The following is a 17898-nucleotide window of genomic DNA, read 5'->3' on the forward strand; positions in this document are numbered from 1 at the left end:
GGCTATAATTATATGCTCTTTTAATGGTAGCCAGGTGTATCATCCAAACTAAACACTAGTTGTTTCCCAGATCTTCCCAGATTGCCACACCCACCAAATCCCAAATTGAAAGGATAAACTATCCTCTTTCCTATTTAGACAGAAAAACCTTAAAATTGTGTACACACACACACACACACACACACACACACAGAGTTACCTGTAATTAGCCTTTCAAAATCGTTCCAATTTTAAAGTTTGGCCATAGTAGCAAAGTAGAAGAGGATTCCAGTAAAACTCTTTATTTGTAGCAAATGCAACACTATAAACTAGCCCCACTCTCTGACCTCGTCCATTCACCACACACCACCACCGAGAAACCCAAGTACTGGTCTTTTGCCTAGTTTTTGGTGCTTTGAGGAATTTTGCCCTTGATCTTTTATGTAAATATTTGGGTTGTCATTATGCACTGACAAATAGATTTTTTTTTTTTTTTTTTTAGAGGAGGGGAGGAGAGAGAAATAAGCAAAGGACATGCTTGACTGCAAAGGATGTTCTTTGTCTGCAATATGTTAATACAAAGTCTTCTTTAAGGACAATTTAACCCATGGGATTGCTACTGTAGTTTCTCAATCTTAAACATGGTAGGACTCTAGCTCTGGTTTTGGTACTGTTGGATCCTGATGTTGAAGTGCCTTAATTTGATTTCTTTAATGACATAAAGGAGTCTGTATCTCTTCGAAGGTTGCTTGTGCATTGAAAACTTCAGGTACTATTTCCAAGTCCTTTAGTTCTATGCTTTCCCAGATAGAAGTATTGCAATGATTTCACTCATCCCATGACAACTTTGGTAACCTTTATCACACTTTGGTTGCTACACACATTCATTTGGAGAATCTAGCTTAATATTGGTGTGTTTCTTGATTGTGCGTAAATATCACTGACATCAGAATGAGCTGATTTAGTATGCACTGGCAGAAATTTTTCAGCCTGTATGTCATTCATCACATATTTATTGAGCACCTAGTATCTACTATGCATATGCAAGGAGTTTTCCTCTTCTCTGGAGATATTGTTTGTTATTTTTCTTATTTACAAAATTAAAAAATTCCCATCTGCAAATATTTTTATTAGTTATTTTTCAGGCTGACTCTGAGAGAATTTTCAGATCTGTGTGTGTGTTTCCATACTTTTTTTGTAAGATTTATTTTTATGTACACATAAAGAGCAGGAATATAATGTGCAACATAGAACGAAAAGCTTGTGTTCTATGAGGTTTATATATATTTATATATTTAGTATAGAGTACTTTCAGGAGAGCTGGGCTAGAATTTGGTTTCTCCATGTTCTTTCCAGATACCATACTTCCCAGTTGTTTCCAGATGTTCCAAGTCAGGAAATCTTGTCATTTATGGGATAACTGGCCCCCTAAAAGGGCATTTTCAAAGGGATGCCAGAGCACAATGAATGCTCATGGTGCCTGTATGCTTCTCCTTCCAGGTGAGTTGTGGGCCCGAAGAAAATCTGTCATACTTGTTCCCAAACCTGATTATACTGTTATAAATGTCCTTATGAAATTTAAATACTATCAAATTGATTGTTAATAAAACATGGGTATGCAAATGCAAAAGGAACGTTGTTCCAATGAAAACTAAGTTAAATGCTTTGGAAAATGCAAGCAGGTAAGACCCTGAAAAAAGTCTTTATGAAATTAGTAGTGGATGTGTTAACTGTAAAAGATTGGAAAAGCAGGTATCTATCAGTTCTCACTTGGCTTTAAAAAAGTAAAAGTGAAAATTGTAGGCAGTGAGATAAGTGACATAGATACATGGAACTCTAAATAGTGAACCCACACTCAACAAACCAGGGCCCCACAGCCACGTACTGGTTAAGAAATCCCAAATCATACAAAACAAAATACTGTTATTTATGTTTAAGCTAAAATAAGATATTTAAGGGGTGCCTGGGTGGCTTAGTTAAGCATTTGACTCTTCAGGTCATGATCTTATGGTTTGTGAGTTCAAGTTCGGCATTGAGCTCTCTGCTGGCAGGGTGGAGCCTGCTTGGGATTCTCTTTTTCCCTCTCTCTCTGCCTCTCCCCAGCTCTCTCTCTCTCTCTCTCTCTCAAAATAAATAAATAAACTTTAAACAGTAAGATATTAAGATATATGTATCTTATAAAGATAAACATACATTTTTATGATTCCTTTTTATTAACCAGCCATCTAAATATTTTACATATATTTGCATGTACTTAAAATCAGACACTAAATTTTGTAGTAATAATGAAAAACAGATAATTTGGGTTTTCCTATTTAAAAATAAAACTACAACTTATGAAACTGATCTATCTCACAGTTAGGAAAGTTATACTACATTTGCAACATCACTGATTCTTTGAATTCTTTGAATGAGCTATATTGGTTATTGTTTTTGATGTATGATGAGATATTCTTTTTTCATTTGACCTTTGTGGTTTATTTATGACTATTAGTTTTGCAAAAAATATTTGAAGACTTCATACATTTTCTCAAGGTCCTCCTGTAATATTCAGTTGCTTTCTTTGAATTGTTGTCCCTGTTCCTTTTCTCTTCCTTTGTGGTCTGCTGGTTCAACTCTGCTGAATCCTACACTGGTAAGGCTTTACATGTGAGCTAAGAAGTTCACTGCTACTTCCAATGGGTTAGTTAACTTCTGCATCTTTTGCAACATTTGCACCTTCACTTTGCAATTGATTTGCATTATTTTGGGACGAAAACTGCTAAATAGGTATACAAAATTGATATCTACTAGAGCAGTGCTGTCTAATAAAATATAACGCAAGCCACAAATGCCAAGTCATATATGTAACTTAAAATTTTCTAGTAGCCACATTAAAAAAAAAAAAACTAAAAAGAAACAAGTGAAATTAATTACAATAATGTGTTATTTTACGTAATATATATAAGGTGTTACTCTTTCAATATTTAACCAATACATAGAATATTACTAATGATAACTTTTACCATTTGTTTTTGTACTAGATTTTTCAAATCTGATGTGTATTTTATACTTCAGAACATCTTAAACATCATTTTGGACTAGCTATAATTCAAGTGCTCAAAAGGCCCGTGTAGCTAGCGGCTAGTGCATTGCATCACACAGTCCCAGTGCCATTGTACCTAACACTTATTAGTTTTATGGATTATTAAATCCCTGGTGAGGCCAGATTGGTGTATAATAAAAAAAAAATTATGCTAAGTGATATTAGTCGGTCAGAGAAAGACAAATATCATATGACTTCACTCATATGAGGACTTTAAGAGACAAAACAGATGAACATGAGGGAAGGGAAACAAAAATGACATAAAAACAAGGAGGGGGAGAAAACAGAAGAGACTCATAAATATGGAGAACAAACTGAGGGTTACTGGAGGGGTTGTGGGAGGGGGGATCGGCTAAATGGGTAAGGGGCATTAAGGAATCTACTCCCGAAATCATTGTTTCACTATGTGCTAACTAATTTGGATGTAAATTTTAAAAAATAAAAAAATAAAATAAATCCACATTTATATGTTCTGTAAAGAAAAAGTCACAACAGATGGAAATTAGTAACATATACCTAAGTAAATTATTTTCTACTTCCAGTAGTTAACCTTTCAAATAAATTTCAGGTGCTATTTTCAGTTATCTTACTAAACTACAGTTCTGATTCTGTCCCTTCTCCTCAAACTCTTTAATGGTTCCACATTACATAGAGCATAGAATCCAAATTCCTTCTTTCACTCATTCAACAAATGTTAAGTGCATTAACTCCTTTTTAAAAAAAAGATTTGTAGTTTTAGTGTTTTATTTATTTTATTTATTTTTTGAGGGACATAGAGACATCGTGAGTGGGGGAGGGCAGAGAAACAAGGAGAGAGAGAATCCCAAGCAGGCTCCACACTGTCAGTGCAGAGCCCACGGCGTGGCTCAATTCACTAAACTGCAAGATCATGACCTGAGGTGAAACCAAGATCAACCCTTAACTGACTGAGCTACTTAGGCACCCCTAAGTGCATTAACTCCTATGTGTTAGATACCATGCAAGGCCCAAGAATATCATAGGATCAAAGTAGACATGCTTTCTACCCTCCTGGAACTCTCAATCTATCTCCTCCTTCATACTTTCCACCATTAATTATTTTGGTCTCACCATTTACTCTATCCTGAGGCCTGAGCTCCAGCGACAACTGTTCCTCGCATCACCCTGTATAGCTGTAGCTGGGAAACAGCTGCCCAGTGAGGGACTCTTTCCCAGCCATCCTTGCAGTTACATATGGCCATGTGAGTTGTTTCTCCAATAGAATGGGAACCATGGCTTTAAAGAAATGGCCCTGGCTGGGTACTGATAACTACAATCCCCCCATGGGATGTCAGAGTCACAGAATAAAAAGGGTCTTTAAGTGACTAGGTAGAGGACAGCCCTTCTAGAAAACCTGAATTCATTCCCAGGGATAACAATTTATCGTTTTATGCCATTACTTATTTAGACTTAGTTGTTATGGTAATTTAATCTACCATAAATAATACAATATAATTTTCTTTGTTCACTAATGCATTGTAGATACCACTTGCTTTAGGAGAAGCGGCAATACACAGATACAAGAGGGCTTCGGTATCAGCTAAGTTGGTGTTGGAATCTCAGTTCTTCCATTATTAGTGACATGACCTTTGACAAGTTGTACACACTTTAGTCATCATTAACATGGGGATTTTCTGTTGGAGCCTCCCCTTCTCCTCCTACCGTTACCACATTTCCATGCCACCAACTACATCTCTCTGGCCTCTAAAGCTCACTTTGCCGACTATATAGCCTGCTGGAAGTGGACCCTGCTCCCTGATTCAGAGCAGTCTTTACCCAATGACAAGGGTTACAGTGGTGTACTACAGATGCTTTGCACACATTTGTAAGAACCTATAGTGCACATCCCTTTCCAACTTCAAGTTCAGTGATGTCACATTGATAGCTTGAAATTGGCAACTATAGATGTATTTTACACCACGGGAATTATTAGCAAATGCTACAAATCAGAACTTGGGGGGCATGGGTGGTCCAGTAGGTTGGGGGTCTGACTCTTGATCTTGGCTCAGGTCGTGATCCCACATGGGTTCTGTACTGACAGCTTGAAATTCTCACTCTCCCTCTCTCTCTGCCCCCCACCCCCACCATGCTCTCTTTCTTAAACTTAAAAAAAAAAAAAAAAAAGAACTCTCCCATCGTCTTCCAGAGCTGTTTGTTAAACACTGACCAACATACCAGAATGTCTTACCCTTAGGGTGGGATCATTCAGGAGTGTGGTTGGCAATAATTTCCAGATTTTTTCCCCAGCAGGACTGATCTCCAGTTACCCATAGTGGTAGCTAGCTTGGAAATACAAACTTTATTAGCTGCCTTTCCTGTCCCAGGTCTCCACTCCCCTGCCTTCCCCTCTCAAACAACTATTTGTGTTAGAATCCTGTCTAAAGGTCTGGTTTTAGGGCAACTCAAACTAGGACAGGGACTAGCGATAAATAAAGTTGAAATTATGTAAAGTGCATAGAGCTTAGCAGGTGCTCCACAAATATTAGCAGTTCCCTGTACTGAAATAATATATGGGTAAACCCAACTCAGCAGAATTTAAGGGTTAATTAGCCATAATAGGAATTGAAAGTATGCATTTAAAACTCAATTGTGCTAAATACATAAATCACCTCTGTGGACTTTTTAAAACTTTCATTATTTTAAATAAATTTTTATCATAAAAAATGCAAACTATACATATGAAAACTTAAGGTAAATCTCTAACATAACCAAAGAGACAAAATTAATTCAGGAATGTAGTCTTGTGAGATGTAGATCTCCAGGCTCTCTTCACACTGCTAGTAGCTGTAGCCTTCTAATAAATTTAAAGTCTCTAATGCCTTTATTCATTGATACTGATTTTTCACTAGCAACTGTCAGTTTTGTTTTATTTTGGTTTTAATTTTAGATTCTTGTCTTGACCTCATATTGTATGTCACCTTTGAATAGTGATGTATGCCAGGATCTGAATATTCTAGGATTTGCAGTTGTAATTTTGGAGCCATTAGAAAGCTCTTTCATGAGGTCACCATTAAAAAGCTATAACCTCCCTAGATATTTCTCTTTAAAAACATAGGTATCCCCAGCTTTTTGAAAGTTTTCCTCTTTGCTTTTATGAAAGACCTGCATTGGTTCCTGCTTTTGCTAACCAAAAGAAATATGAACTCAGGAACCACACTCAGCATCAAGCTGCCATAGCTTTGAACTCTGTCTGTGAGCATCTGTGCTTTATCTCGATTTATTTTGGCATCCATTAGCAAGATATGTCCTATGGTATCAGAAAAGGCTGAGAGGTTTTTTGTTTTGTTTTGTTTTGTTTTGTTTTGTTTTTTTTTGCAGGGGGCCTGGGAATACTCAAAAACTTTTCTATATAAATACATATTTTTTTCATTTTCTCCATATTCTTGCCAACATTGTTGTTTCCTGTATTTTTTAATAATTTTTTTATGTAAAAATTTTTTAGGGGCGCCTGGGTGGGTCAGTTGGTTAAGCGTCGGACTTCGGCTCAGGTCACGATCTCGCGGTCCGAGAGTTCGAGCCCCGCGTCAGGCTCTGGGCTGATGGCTCAGAGCCTGGAGCCTGCTTCCTGTGTCTCCCTCTCTCTCTGCCCCTCCCCCGTTCATGCTCTGTCTCTCTCTGTCTCAAAAATAAATAAAACGTTAAAAAAAATTAAAAAAAATAAATAAAATTTTTTTAGTAATTTACATCCAAATTACTTAACATATAGTGCAACAATGATTTCAGGAGTAGATTCCTTAATGCCCCTTACCCATTTAGCCGATCCCCCCTCCCACAACCCCTCCAGTAACCCTCAGTTTGTTCTCCATATTTATGAGTCTCTTCTGTTTTGTCTCCTTCCTTGTTTTTATATTATTTTTGTTTCCCTTCCCTCATGTTCATCTGTTTTGTCTCTTAAAGTTCTCTTATGAGTGAAGTCATATGATATTTGCCTTTCTCTGACTGACTAATTTCATTTAGCATGATACCCTCCAGGTCCATCCACATAGTTGCAAATGGCAAGATTTCATTCTTTTGGATTGCCAAGTAATACTCTGGTGTGTGTGTGTGTGTGTGTGTGTGTGTGTGTGTGTGTGGTATGTGTGTATATATATATATATATATACACACACCACATCTTCTTTATCCATTCATCCATTAATGGACATTTGGGCTTTTTCCATACTTTGGCTATTGTTGATAGTGCTGCTATAAACATTGGGGTGCATGTGTCCCTTCAAAACAGCACACCTGTATCCCTTGGATAAGTGCCTAGTAGTGCAATTGCTGGGTCGTAGGGTAGTCTTATTTTTAGTTTTTTTGAGGAAACTCCATACTGTTTTCCAGAGAGGCTGCACCAGCTTGCATTCCCACCCATATAAATTAATTTTAAGTGCTTCTTTGCTTTATGCCATTTTGGCTTACAAAGTTTTCATAGGAAAGCTCTACTTTTAGAGGGGAAACCTGTAGTCCTTTGTAATGTCTCTATGGTGAAATTATGAATAGCATTATTTACCTTATTATATTTCAAGAGTAAATGGGCTCTTACCAGACACAAGGGCTAAGGACATTTTGGAGAAGCCAAATTATTAGTTTCTGAAAGGAGAACATAATTTATTAAGAAAAACACCGAACCCAGAGTCAGGAGTCCCAGATTATTGCTCTCTCCGTCTGTGTCATATTGGGTGAGTCATTCAGTCACTTCCCTTCCCTGGGTTTTAGTGTCCCCATTTTCAAAGTAAGGACACTGAACAAGATGGAATTTAATGTCTATTTCAGCTCTAACATTTTATGGATGGATAGGTGTATTTACACCATAGGAATTATTAGCAAATAGCATTTTATCAGAGTGTGACACATGTGGACAAAGGACCCAGTTCAAATTATGTAGCCATCATTTGCTAGTCCTATCTTAATATGTCAAAGTCTGTAAGACAGTAAGAAAAGACTTCTGGTCATGTTGTATCCTTGTTATTATCTTTGTGGTGTCAGTTACTGTGTGAAAATCAGAAAGTACTACCTTCATCTGGGGGAAAAAGGCAACAAAGTATTTTTCCTTAGGGTTTTAATGTTGGAAGAAATGACAGACTCTTGATCATGGTTTACTTGCTGATGTTTTAAAGTTTGTTTTTTTTTAAAATATGTAACTTACTATTATTCAGACTTGCAAATTAAAACAGTGAGATTTATTTATTTCCTATAAGACTGACAACATTTAAAAAGGTGGACAATGCCTGATGTGGCTGAGGATGAGAAGAAACAGTCACCTTTGGTCGGGTTTAATCTGTACCTGTCTTAACTGAGATTCCCCCCAAAAGGAGATCCTGAGACCATGGAATAGGAGTGGGGGAATGAAAAGGGAACGGTAAAGCCCATCCACGGGGAGCTTTTTCCAGTCAGTCACCACCCTTGTAGGCAGTCAAGGGCTGGATCTCTCAGGGGTCTTCTGAAGGGATGTGTGAATTGTGCCTCATAATTGCCCACCTAAAGAATGGGAGAGGGGAGGGGAGCATTTACCCACCAGCTCCTGTCCTCATTGGATAAGAGTCACACCAAGAAGTGTTAGCCTTTCGTATTTCAAGGTGTACGCACTGGTGAAAGCTGATTAGTGTCCCCAGGCATCGGTCAGACAGCCTGATAGACCCTGAGGAAAAGTGAGAGATAATGAGGTCAGGCTGGAGTGAGATGCTGTCGTGCTGCAGACAGCAGCACAAAGCTGCAGCAATAATGGAAATAAAAGATGTGCAAGATGCAGGTGGACACAAGAGGTATCGAATACAGAACCAAAGAGGACAATGTGAAATAGCTTTTAAAAATTTAAACAAAACTATGCTTTGATTTTTTTTTTTTTAATGTTTATTTATTTGTTTTGAGAGAGAGCTAGTGAGCAGGGGAGGGGCAGAGAGAGAGAAAGGGAGAGAGAGACAGAGAGAGAGACAGAGAGAGAGAGAGAATCCCAAGCAGGCTCCACACTGCCAGTGCACAGAGCCTGTTGTGGGGCTCAAACTCATGCACTGTGAGATCATGACCTGAGTCAAAATCAAGAGTCAGGCGCTTAACCAACTGAGCCAACCAGGTGCCCTTGCTTTGATTTCTATTCTACAGAGCAGTGTTGATAGTCATGAAAGAGTAACAGTAAACTTGATCCCATTAGTAGTGGTTAGATTGTTAAAAATTATGCTACTTAAATGAATATTTAGTCACAGGGAAGAGTGAAATAGCTTGTTCTACTTATTTCTTGTACTGACAAAGAAAGATGTCTAAAGTGTAGTAAAGTGGAAAAGCAAGCAGCAGATTATAATACAATTACATTTTTGTAAAGTCTATACTTATTTTATATATGTTATATATAATGCTAATGTGACAAATTTTTATATATTTCAAATACCTGTAAGATAGTTAATACTAACTCTTGGGAGTTGGGTGAAGGAACTTTCACTTTTTACTTCTATGTTGTTTATACACCTTATAACAGACATGGATCTTTCTTCAATAATAAATTTAAATAATACATACAAATATGAAGGAATAAATCTTTCTCAAAAAAGTATGCCTTATTACCAGTGATTTTGCTTTGGCTAAGTTTTCATTAGACTCCTATAACTTTCCTAACTTTTGAAAATAAAGGTGTTTCTATAACAAGGGCACTAATTTATATACATTATGAAGTTTAAATTTTAGGTAGAGGAATAGTCAGGGTGAAATTAAATGCTAGAATGCCAGGTTTTCTTTTGGAAACATAAAATTTATTGACTTATTTTTCCCAAACTTTAGTGCTAAAACTGAGTTGGTTGGTTATGAAGCCTTTGCACTTCAGTCTGAAATTACAACACTGAAGAGTAATCCTTGCAATATATTCAGTGTATGCTGTGGACACAGCATATTTTTCAGCACAGTAACTAAATAAAGTGTTTTTTGCTAACTTAAAAAAAAAGTAAAAAAGAAATACAACTCACGTGATGGGGGAAACAATCTTCACTTTTGGACTTAAGTTTAGTACCTCTCTGCATTTCTTAAGAGGACACCTATCACTGACTTCCAGCTTTAATTAAATTACAAAGAAAAATAATTTCTAAGATGAGAAAGTAAGTGTCATTGTATCAACAACTCTAAAACACAGCCCATCTCTCTAGAGCGCCCTCCCCTTCACACATATTTATTGGCAATTGCAGTATACATCTGTTGCTTCAGATGATTTTTGGCAGAGAATCTGCTGGGCCAAGCTGTAGGAAAACATGGCAAGATGAGGAAGCTAAGCAGAAGCATTTACTCTCCTCAACTTGTAGACTATAAAGCAAGTCGGGTCATATCCCAGTCTGAGAGAGGCAAAGGTAAACTAACAAAGGCTTTTCTTTGAGAAGTACTCCAAAGGGTGCCAAAAATCACAGAACTATCTTCTTTATCAGTGTAAAGTGGATGGGCATTGTTGTTATAGCTTACCAGTATATATGAAAACATTGGAATGCCAACTTAAGATAAGAAAACACTGGACTAGGCAGGGTCAGACCATGGAAACAAACTTTTCATTTCATTTCATTTTGTTTTATTTACTAATTTTTAGATGTTTATTTTTGAGAGAGAGAGCGAGGGAGGGGCAGAGAAAGAAAGAGAGTGAGAATCTTGTTTTAAAAAAATTTTTAAGGTTTATTCACTTTTGAGAGACAGAGAGACAGAGAGACAGAGAGATAGAGAGTGTGAGTGGGGGAGGGGCAAAGATAGAGAGGAACACACAGAATCCAAAGAAGGCTCTAGGCTCTGAGCTGTCAGTATAGAGCCCTACCTGCGGTTCAAACTCACAAGCCGTGAGATCATGACCTGATCCGAAGTCAGACCCTTATCTGAGCCACCCAGGTGCCCCAAGAGAGTAAGAATCCCAAGCAGGCTCCTCACTGTCAGCACAGAGCTTGACTCAGGCCCGAACTCATGAACTGTGAGATCATGACCTGAGCCGAAATCAAGAATTGGATTCTTAACTGACTGAGACGCCCAGGTGCCCCTTTTTCATCTTATTTTAAACCACTTTTCATATTGCAGAGGGTCTCAAAATTACGTTTTAAGATTCATGTCCTTCTTTAGAAATAGGATATTGCAACGTGAATTGAAGAAATCTGAAGAGCTAGGTTTTTAAAAAAAATTTCAAATATTAAAATGATCAGTGATGAAAATTATATAGACATATCATTGAGATCAAAAGCTTTTGAAATAGGGGTGCCTGGGTGACTCAGTCAGTTAAGCATCCAACTCTTGATTTCCCCTCAGGTCATGATCTCCCGGTATGCTGGACTCTGTGCTGACAGCGTGGATCCTCTTGGGATCCTCTCTGTCCCTCCCTCTCTCTCTCCCTGCTCCTCCCCAGCTCTCTCTCTCTCTCAAAATAAATAAATAAACTTTAAAAAGCTTCTGAACTATAAGAACTTTTCTAAGCTGATTTTCAAATGGCCAGATTTTCCTAAAAACAATTCTTTACCTTTCTAAAACAGTTGACCATATGTTGGAACTTAGATTGTGTATTGAGGGTTGAGGAAACCCAGGACATTAGCATTTTTCTATTCTCCAACTGCTTTGCAGGCTTGTTGGCTGGGCCAGTGCTCCTCACTGCAGTTTCAGGGCCAGGCCCAGCTCTGCCTATTCATGTGACAGTTAGTGATCATCACGTCTGGCAGAGGACAAGGGGCAGCTCCCGAACAGCCTGGCCTGTCTCATTCTGGAGTTGTCAGCCTCCTTAGAAGCTGAGCATATGTTCAGAATGGCCTCTTCTAACTCAGGTGATTTTTGGCTCCTTCAGTTGTATCTTTTTCTGTTTCCTTGGGTCCTATTTTCATTTTATTTGAAGCAAAGTACTCCAGCAGCTGTCATAACTCTTCATATTAGTCTAATCAACAACAATAACATCAGCTTAGGTAACTGCCAAGAGGCCATCATTGACCAGAGGATGGCATAAAATCATAATCGACTGAGTTCTCTCTGAAATGCTGCAGTTGTACTTAGCCAGGGAAGTTACTATTGGATTCCCTGCCTCCTTTACCCACATACACTCAGGAGCCTGGCGGTACTCTGTGGTCTTACTAATACCTCAAAGTTGGTCTTAATCCCTTCTATTGGCATTGTAATATTTAATATTCCTATTATTTTTGCTTCCATCTGTACTTTGCCAAAAATGAGTTGATTATTTTTAAGGGAGGAAGAATACTACATAATCCAGAGAACAAAATAAATAGATTAAAATTATTGGTGGAAAGACTAAAATTGAAGACAAACTCATTCACGACAACAGAAAATTTAGGATTTGATTTATCCAACATTTGATAAAGGCCCCAGTCTGTCAGGTGTTCTTGCATACTGTTACCCACGTAATTCTTCCACAGGTCGTTTTGGAGACAAAGTTTCCCCATTCTACAGACTTGGAAATGGAGCCATAGGGAGTTTTTTTGTTTTTTTTGTTTTGTTTTTTTTTTTTAATCCTGCTGCAAATCACTTAGCTGGAAAATTGGCAGGATAGGCTGCTAACTCTAAGTTTGGTCTTCTTCCCATTATACATCACTGCTTCCAGGAAGAATAAATGTATTCTTTGTGTAACAATCGGACATCTCTAATCAGTCAACAAATGTTTATCAAGTGCCTATCAGGTACCAGGCACTTGAAGGTTTTCTGAGTAACGATAGTATAATCACTCATGGTCCTCAACCAGTCCTATTTTGAGCAGTAGCAGAAAATTTTCCAGCAGGTCACTGGGGTTAGAAGTTTAGTGGGGGGTAAAAGTAACAAAATTTCTTTTAATGACTCCCAGTAACTCAAACAAGGACCATGATTGTCATCTCAGCTCATTAGCATTATGTTCTAACTCACTGAGTTATCAGCCTCTCCAATGTAGGCCTGGAATTCCAAAACAGATTCTTAGGCATTTCGGTAGAATTATCCAACACATGCCCTAGGCTTTCAGAATCCTCAAATACTCATATAACACTCTCAGTTTTGTATTTTCTCAGTTTTTCAAATTGAGTGCTTCACATTTACCTTCTCAGTAAGTCCGTTTCAAAGTTCAGTTCTTTCATCATCTTCTTCTAAAGATGCTCACACGGATAAGGAAGAAAATAAATCTAACAAAGATGCCAAGAAAACATTGTGCTTTGTAAAGGCCTCATAACTGAAGGAATGCTAATCAAACATTCTCCCTAAATTAAGTTTTGGGTTAACTTCAATATGGAAAGCTCCAGCGACAAAGGATGAGTCCCAGAAATTTGAAAAACCTGAAAATAGGTGAGGTTTTATTTATTCTTCATCTTTGATTCTAATCTTTCCTATCAGCATCCAGTATGGCTGATACAAGTCCATTGGGGATGGACACATGGAGATGGTTAAATACAAAAACAGACAAACAAATAGACTGGCTGGTCATCAGTGAACAATAGCAGATAAAAATATCATTGTTCTTCAACTCTTAATTTTACAAAAGCTTTTGGGTGAAATGTCACCTCTCTTTCCTGAAGTGCTTTCCTTTACCAAGTAATTAAAAATTTAATTGAACTCAAAAGGGCAGAAGAGGCCCTCAGCATTTTACACTTGAAGTATAATCAGCATGTAATTTGTTTAAATTCATGGCTAAATGATGAGACATTATACAATAGCACATGGTGTATGTTTTTATCATTTTCCCCTCTAATATTCATATGTCACCAAATTAGAAATAGTATCATAAAATATTGGTTTCAGGCAGATGACATGAAGGCCCCATCAGAGCAACCCAAGTCTGTTTTTTCTTAAAATGATGGTAAATCAACACTGCTGCACTTGAAAACTCACCACAAGAATCTATGTGCAATTCTGTTTTTTCCTACCCAGCACAAGGGAGAAAGAAAAGGCATGAGGCTTTTCTACCCAATAAGTGCATTCTCATTGCCAGCACTCTACCCTTTAGGAAACCTCATATGGTTGCTGACTTGATTGCAGGACAGAAGAAGTGAAAAGGTGGAGATGGTGTTTGTTTTAGCAGAGCAAGGGAAAGAGCAATTCCTATGGACAGCAGATAGCCAGCCAGTTTTGGCAGTGCAAAGTGAAACAGGTTTGGTAGAGGAAAAGAAAGGGCTCCATTAGTGAGGCATCTGGTGACCAAGGCATTTCTCTCCCCTCAGCCTTTTAATTAGCTCCTCGGTGACCCATCAGGCCAGAGCAGCCACAACAGCAATGTGGAGCTTCAAGGTCTCCCTATGGTCCCACGATAGGATTTAGAGTAGATAGAATGTTCCCTTGCAGTGGGGAATTGTATCCTGGAACACTCAGTTGGAACCATATCCATTATTTTCTCCAAAACAGTATTAAACATGTTAATTTGGTGCTATGGGACTATTAACCTTGTACTATAGATTCAAAATTACAACAGGTTTTCTGTTACAAGGTTTTCTAAACTGCAGGTCAAAACCAATTGAATTATTAAGAAATCACATTATTGGGTTGTAACTATTATTTAAAAAAAATAAAAGAAATAGGATAGAAAATATCAGAGTGCATTGCCTGGAGTGAAGGCAATGTGAATCTTTTGTGTGTGTTGTGTGTATGCATGTGTGTGCATGTAGTCATGCTGCAAAGTGTATTCCTTACCACAGGTTGCAGTAAAGTAGGATTCAAGATCATTGTGGTGGAGACTGTAGGACCTAACCTACATTTATACATTCCAGTTCTACATGTTGCATCAGGCCCATGCAGCAAAAGTCAATTCATTGATAATGAGTGAATTTGCCACAAGCTAGTTCACCAAAAATCAATTCCACAAATGATTTATTCACTGACCCATTACTTCATTGCTTTACTGGGGACTTTTCCCACATTCTAGTGTCCTTAAAGCTTTGCTATAGTCCTGCAGCTAGAGATTTGCTAGACTTGTCAAATTATCAACGTTGGTTATTACACATCTCACAATTTAGATACCTCTGTCCCTTATGCCCCTGGCCATGTGGGTGGCTCATATGGTGACATAGCTGCGATGAATTTTCTGATAGATTTCAGCACATTTGTGGGGCTCAGTTGGTTAAGCATCCAACTTCAGCTCAGGTCATGGTCTCATGGTCTGTGAGTTCAATCCCTGCTTCAGGCTTTGTGCTGGAGCTTGGAGACTGCTTCAGATTCTGTGTCTGCCTCTTCCTATGCCCCTCCCCTGCTCGTGATTTGTCTCTCTCTCTCTCTCAGAAGTAAATAAACATTAAAAAAAAAAAAAGCCAACAGAGCTGGCTTAATACCTGGTAAGGGAGGGTATTTTTTTTTTTTAAGTGTTTGTTTATGTTGAGAGAGAGAGAGAGAATGTGAGCAGGGAGAGGGACAGAGAGAGAGGAGAGAGAGAATCCCAAGCAGGTTCTGCCTAAACAGGGCTGGATCCCAGGAATCATGTGATCATAACCTGAACTGAAATCAAGAGTCTGATGCTTAACTGACTTAGCCACTCAGGTGCCCCTGTTTGTTTGTTTTTAAATTAAAATTTATGGGGCATGTGGGTGGCACAGTTGGTTGATCTTCCGACTTTCGTTCAAGTCATGATCTCACAGTTTGTGAGTTCAAGCACCAAGCCTGCTTTGGATCTCCTATCTCTTTCTCTCTCTGCCCTTCTCCCACTCATTCTCTCTCTCTCTCTCAAAAATAAATAAAACATTAAAACAACTTTTAAATTAACATTTATACTCTATTCTGGTGAGGGAGTGAAACCATTTTGTTTACATTTTGTCAATTATGAAGGTTGTGTATAGAAACTTATGTGAAAAAAATAAGATGTATCTCTATATTTCTACATCTATCACAATGTCATTTGCATAAATTAAAAATAAATGTACACTCCTGTACTATTATGACTTATGCTTATCTCTATGTGAATGCTTTATATACACGTGCTTTAAAAAATATACCCCCCAAAGCCTATTATTAAGACATTCACTCGGTTTCAATTTGAGCAGCTCAACTGGAATCATCAGAGATAGAGCAGTTGTTCAAAAAGTCTCAAGAGTTAAAAACAACAACAACAATACAAAGAGATGAGACCTGGTCTGAGGAACTTTGAGGAAGAAGGAAGAATTGCCAACCTCACAGAAAGGCTTTGTTTGGAAACTGCCTCAGTCAGTTTGAGCCAGAGGAGCCTTGACTTTTAATCAACCCAGAGAAGGGAAGGGCAGAGCACCTCCATAAAGAGGAAAAAGCAGTTTTACATGGAATTATCATTAGGACTTTGTTTCAAAATCAGTTATAAAAAGGATATGTGGATAAAAATGAAACATGCTATAAATTTAAAAATATATGCACCAAAACAATCTTGAAAAAGAACAAAATTGAAAGACTCCTGCCTTCTGGTTTCAAAACTAACCGTAAAGCAACAATAATCAAGATATTATGGTACTGGTATATGGAACAGACATATAAGTCAGTGGAGATAATCCAGACAGCCACATGTGAAAGAATGAAGTTGGATCCAAACCTCACAGCAGATACAAAAATTACCCAAAATGGATCAAAGGCCAAGTGTAAAAGGTAGAATAATAAAACTTTTGGAAGATACCGTAGGAGTAAATCTTTGTGATCTTGTATTTCATAATCGTTTTCTTAGATATGACACCGAAAGCACAAGTAGCAAAAGAAGAAACAGACAAATTAGACTTTATAAAAATGAATAACCTTTTTATTTCACAGGATACTATCAAGAAATTGAAGGGACAGCCCCGACAAGGAACTTGTATCTAGAATATGTAAAGAATTTTTACAGCACAATAATAAAAAGACAACCCAATTTGGAAAGAGGCTAAGGATTGGAATAAACATTTCTCCAAGGAAGATATACAAGTGGTTACTGAGCACATGAAAAGATGCCTAACAGTAACTATGAGGAAAAGACAAATCAAAAGCACAGTGAGGAGGTGTTTGTCTGGCTCAGACATTAGGGCATGCGATTCTTGACCTCGGGGTTGTGAATGTGTGCCCCATGCTGGGTATAGAGATTACTTAAAAATAAAATCTTTTTTTTTTTTTTTAAAAAGCACAATGAAATGCCACTTATTACCTACTGATGGTTATAATAAAAAAGACAGAAAATGGCAAGTGTTGGTGAGATTGTGGAGACATTGCTGTGCAAATGTAAAATGGAGCAGCCACCCTGAAAGTGTGGCAACTCCTCAGAATGTTACACATGGAGTTACTATACGACCCTGCAATTCCACTCCCAGCTATATATCTGAAAGAACCAAAAACATAGTCTACAGAAAGACTTGTACATGGGTGATCATAGCAGTATTATTCGTAAGAGCCCAAATGTTCATCAACTGATGAATGGCTAAAACAAAATATGACCATACAATGAAATATTAGCCAGCCATAAAAAGGAATGGAGTACTGATTTGTGTTACAACATGGATAAACCTTGAGAACATTATGCTTAGTGAAAGAAGCCAGACACAAACGGCCACACATTTTAATTCCATTTATATGAAATGTCTACACATTGTTATGATTCCACTTATATGAAATGTCTAGAAGAGGCAAATCTGTAGAGAAAGAAAGCTGATGAGTGGATGCCAGGGGCTGGGCAGAGGGGGATGAGGATTACCTCTTTAATGGGTGCAGAGTTTCTTTTGAGGACGCTAAAACTGGTGTAAAATTGATTGTAGTGATGGTTGCACAACTCAATGAGGATACTAAAAACCATACAGCTGTACACTTTAAATGGGTGAATTCTATGGTATGTGAATTATATCTTGATAAAGCTGTAACAAATACATGCAGACAAAAGAATAATATCCATTTTGTAAGAACACCAGCAAATGTGACCATACACGTTAAACAGGTCAAATATGTCAAATATTTTCTATGAGGGA

At 37.7% G+C, this 17898-nt stretch overlaps 1 long non-coding RNA gene across 1 annotated transcript; it reads left to right on the forward strand.

Annotated features, from left to right (window-relative positions):
* Window positions 1-1339: 1339 nt before the first annotated feature.
* On the forward strand, window positions 1340-17055 carry LOC128778305 (uncharacterized). Its single transcript, XR_008423857.1, has 3 exons — window positions 1340-1479; window positions 9833-9953; window positions 15994-17055. It is a non-coding gene; the product is annotated as an uncharacterized LOC128778305 (long non-coding RNA).
* The last annotated feature ends 843 nt before the right edge of the window (window positions 17056-17898 follow it).

The sequence above is a fragment of the Panthera pardus genome, unplaced genomic scaffold (assembly GCF_024362965.1).
Source record: "Panthera pardus isolate Hobbes unplaced genomic scaffold, ASM2436296v1 HiC_scaffold_2, whole genome shotgun sequence".
Taxonomy (NCBI): Eukaryota; Metazoa; Chordata; class Mammalia; order Carnivora; family Felidae; genus Panthera; species Panthera pardus.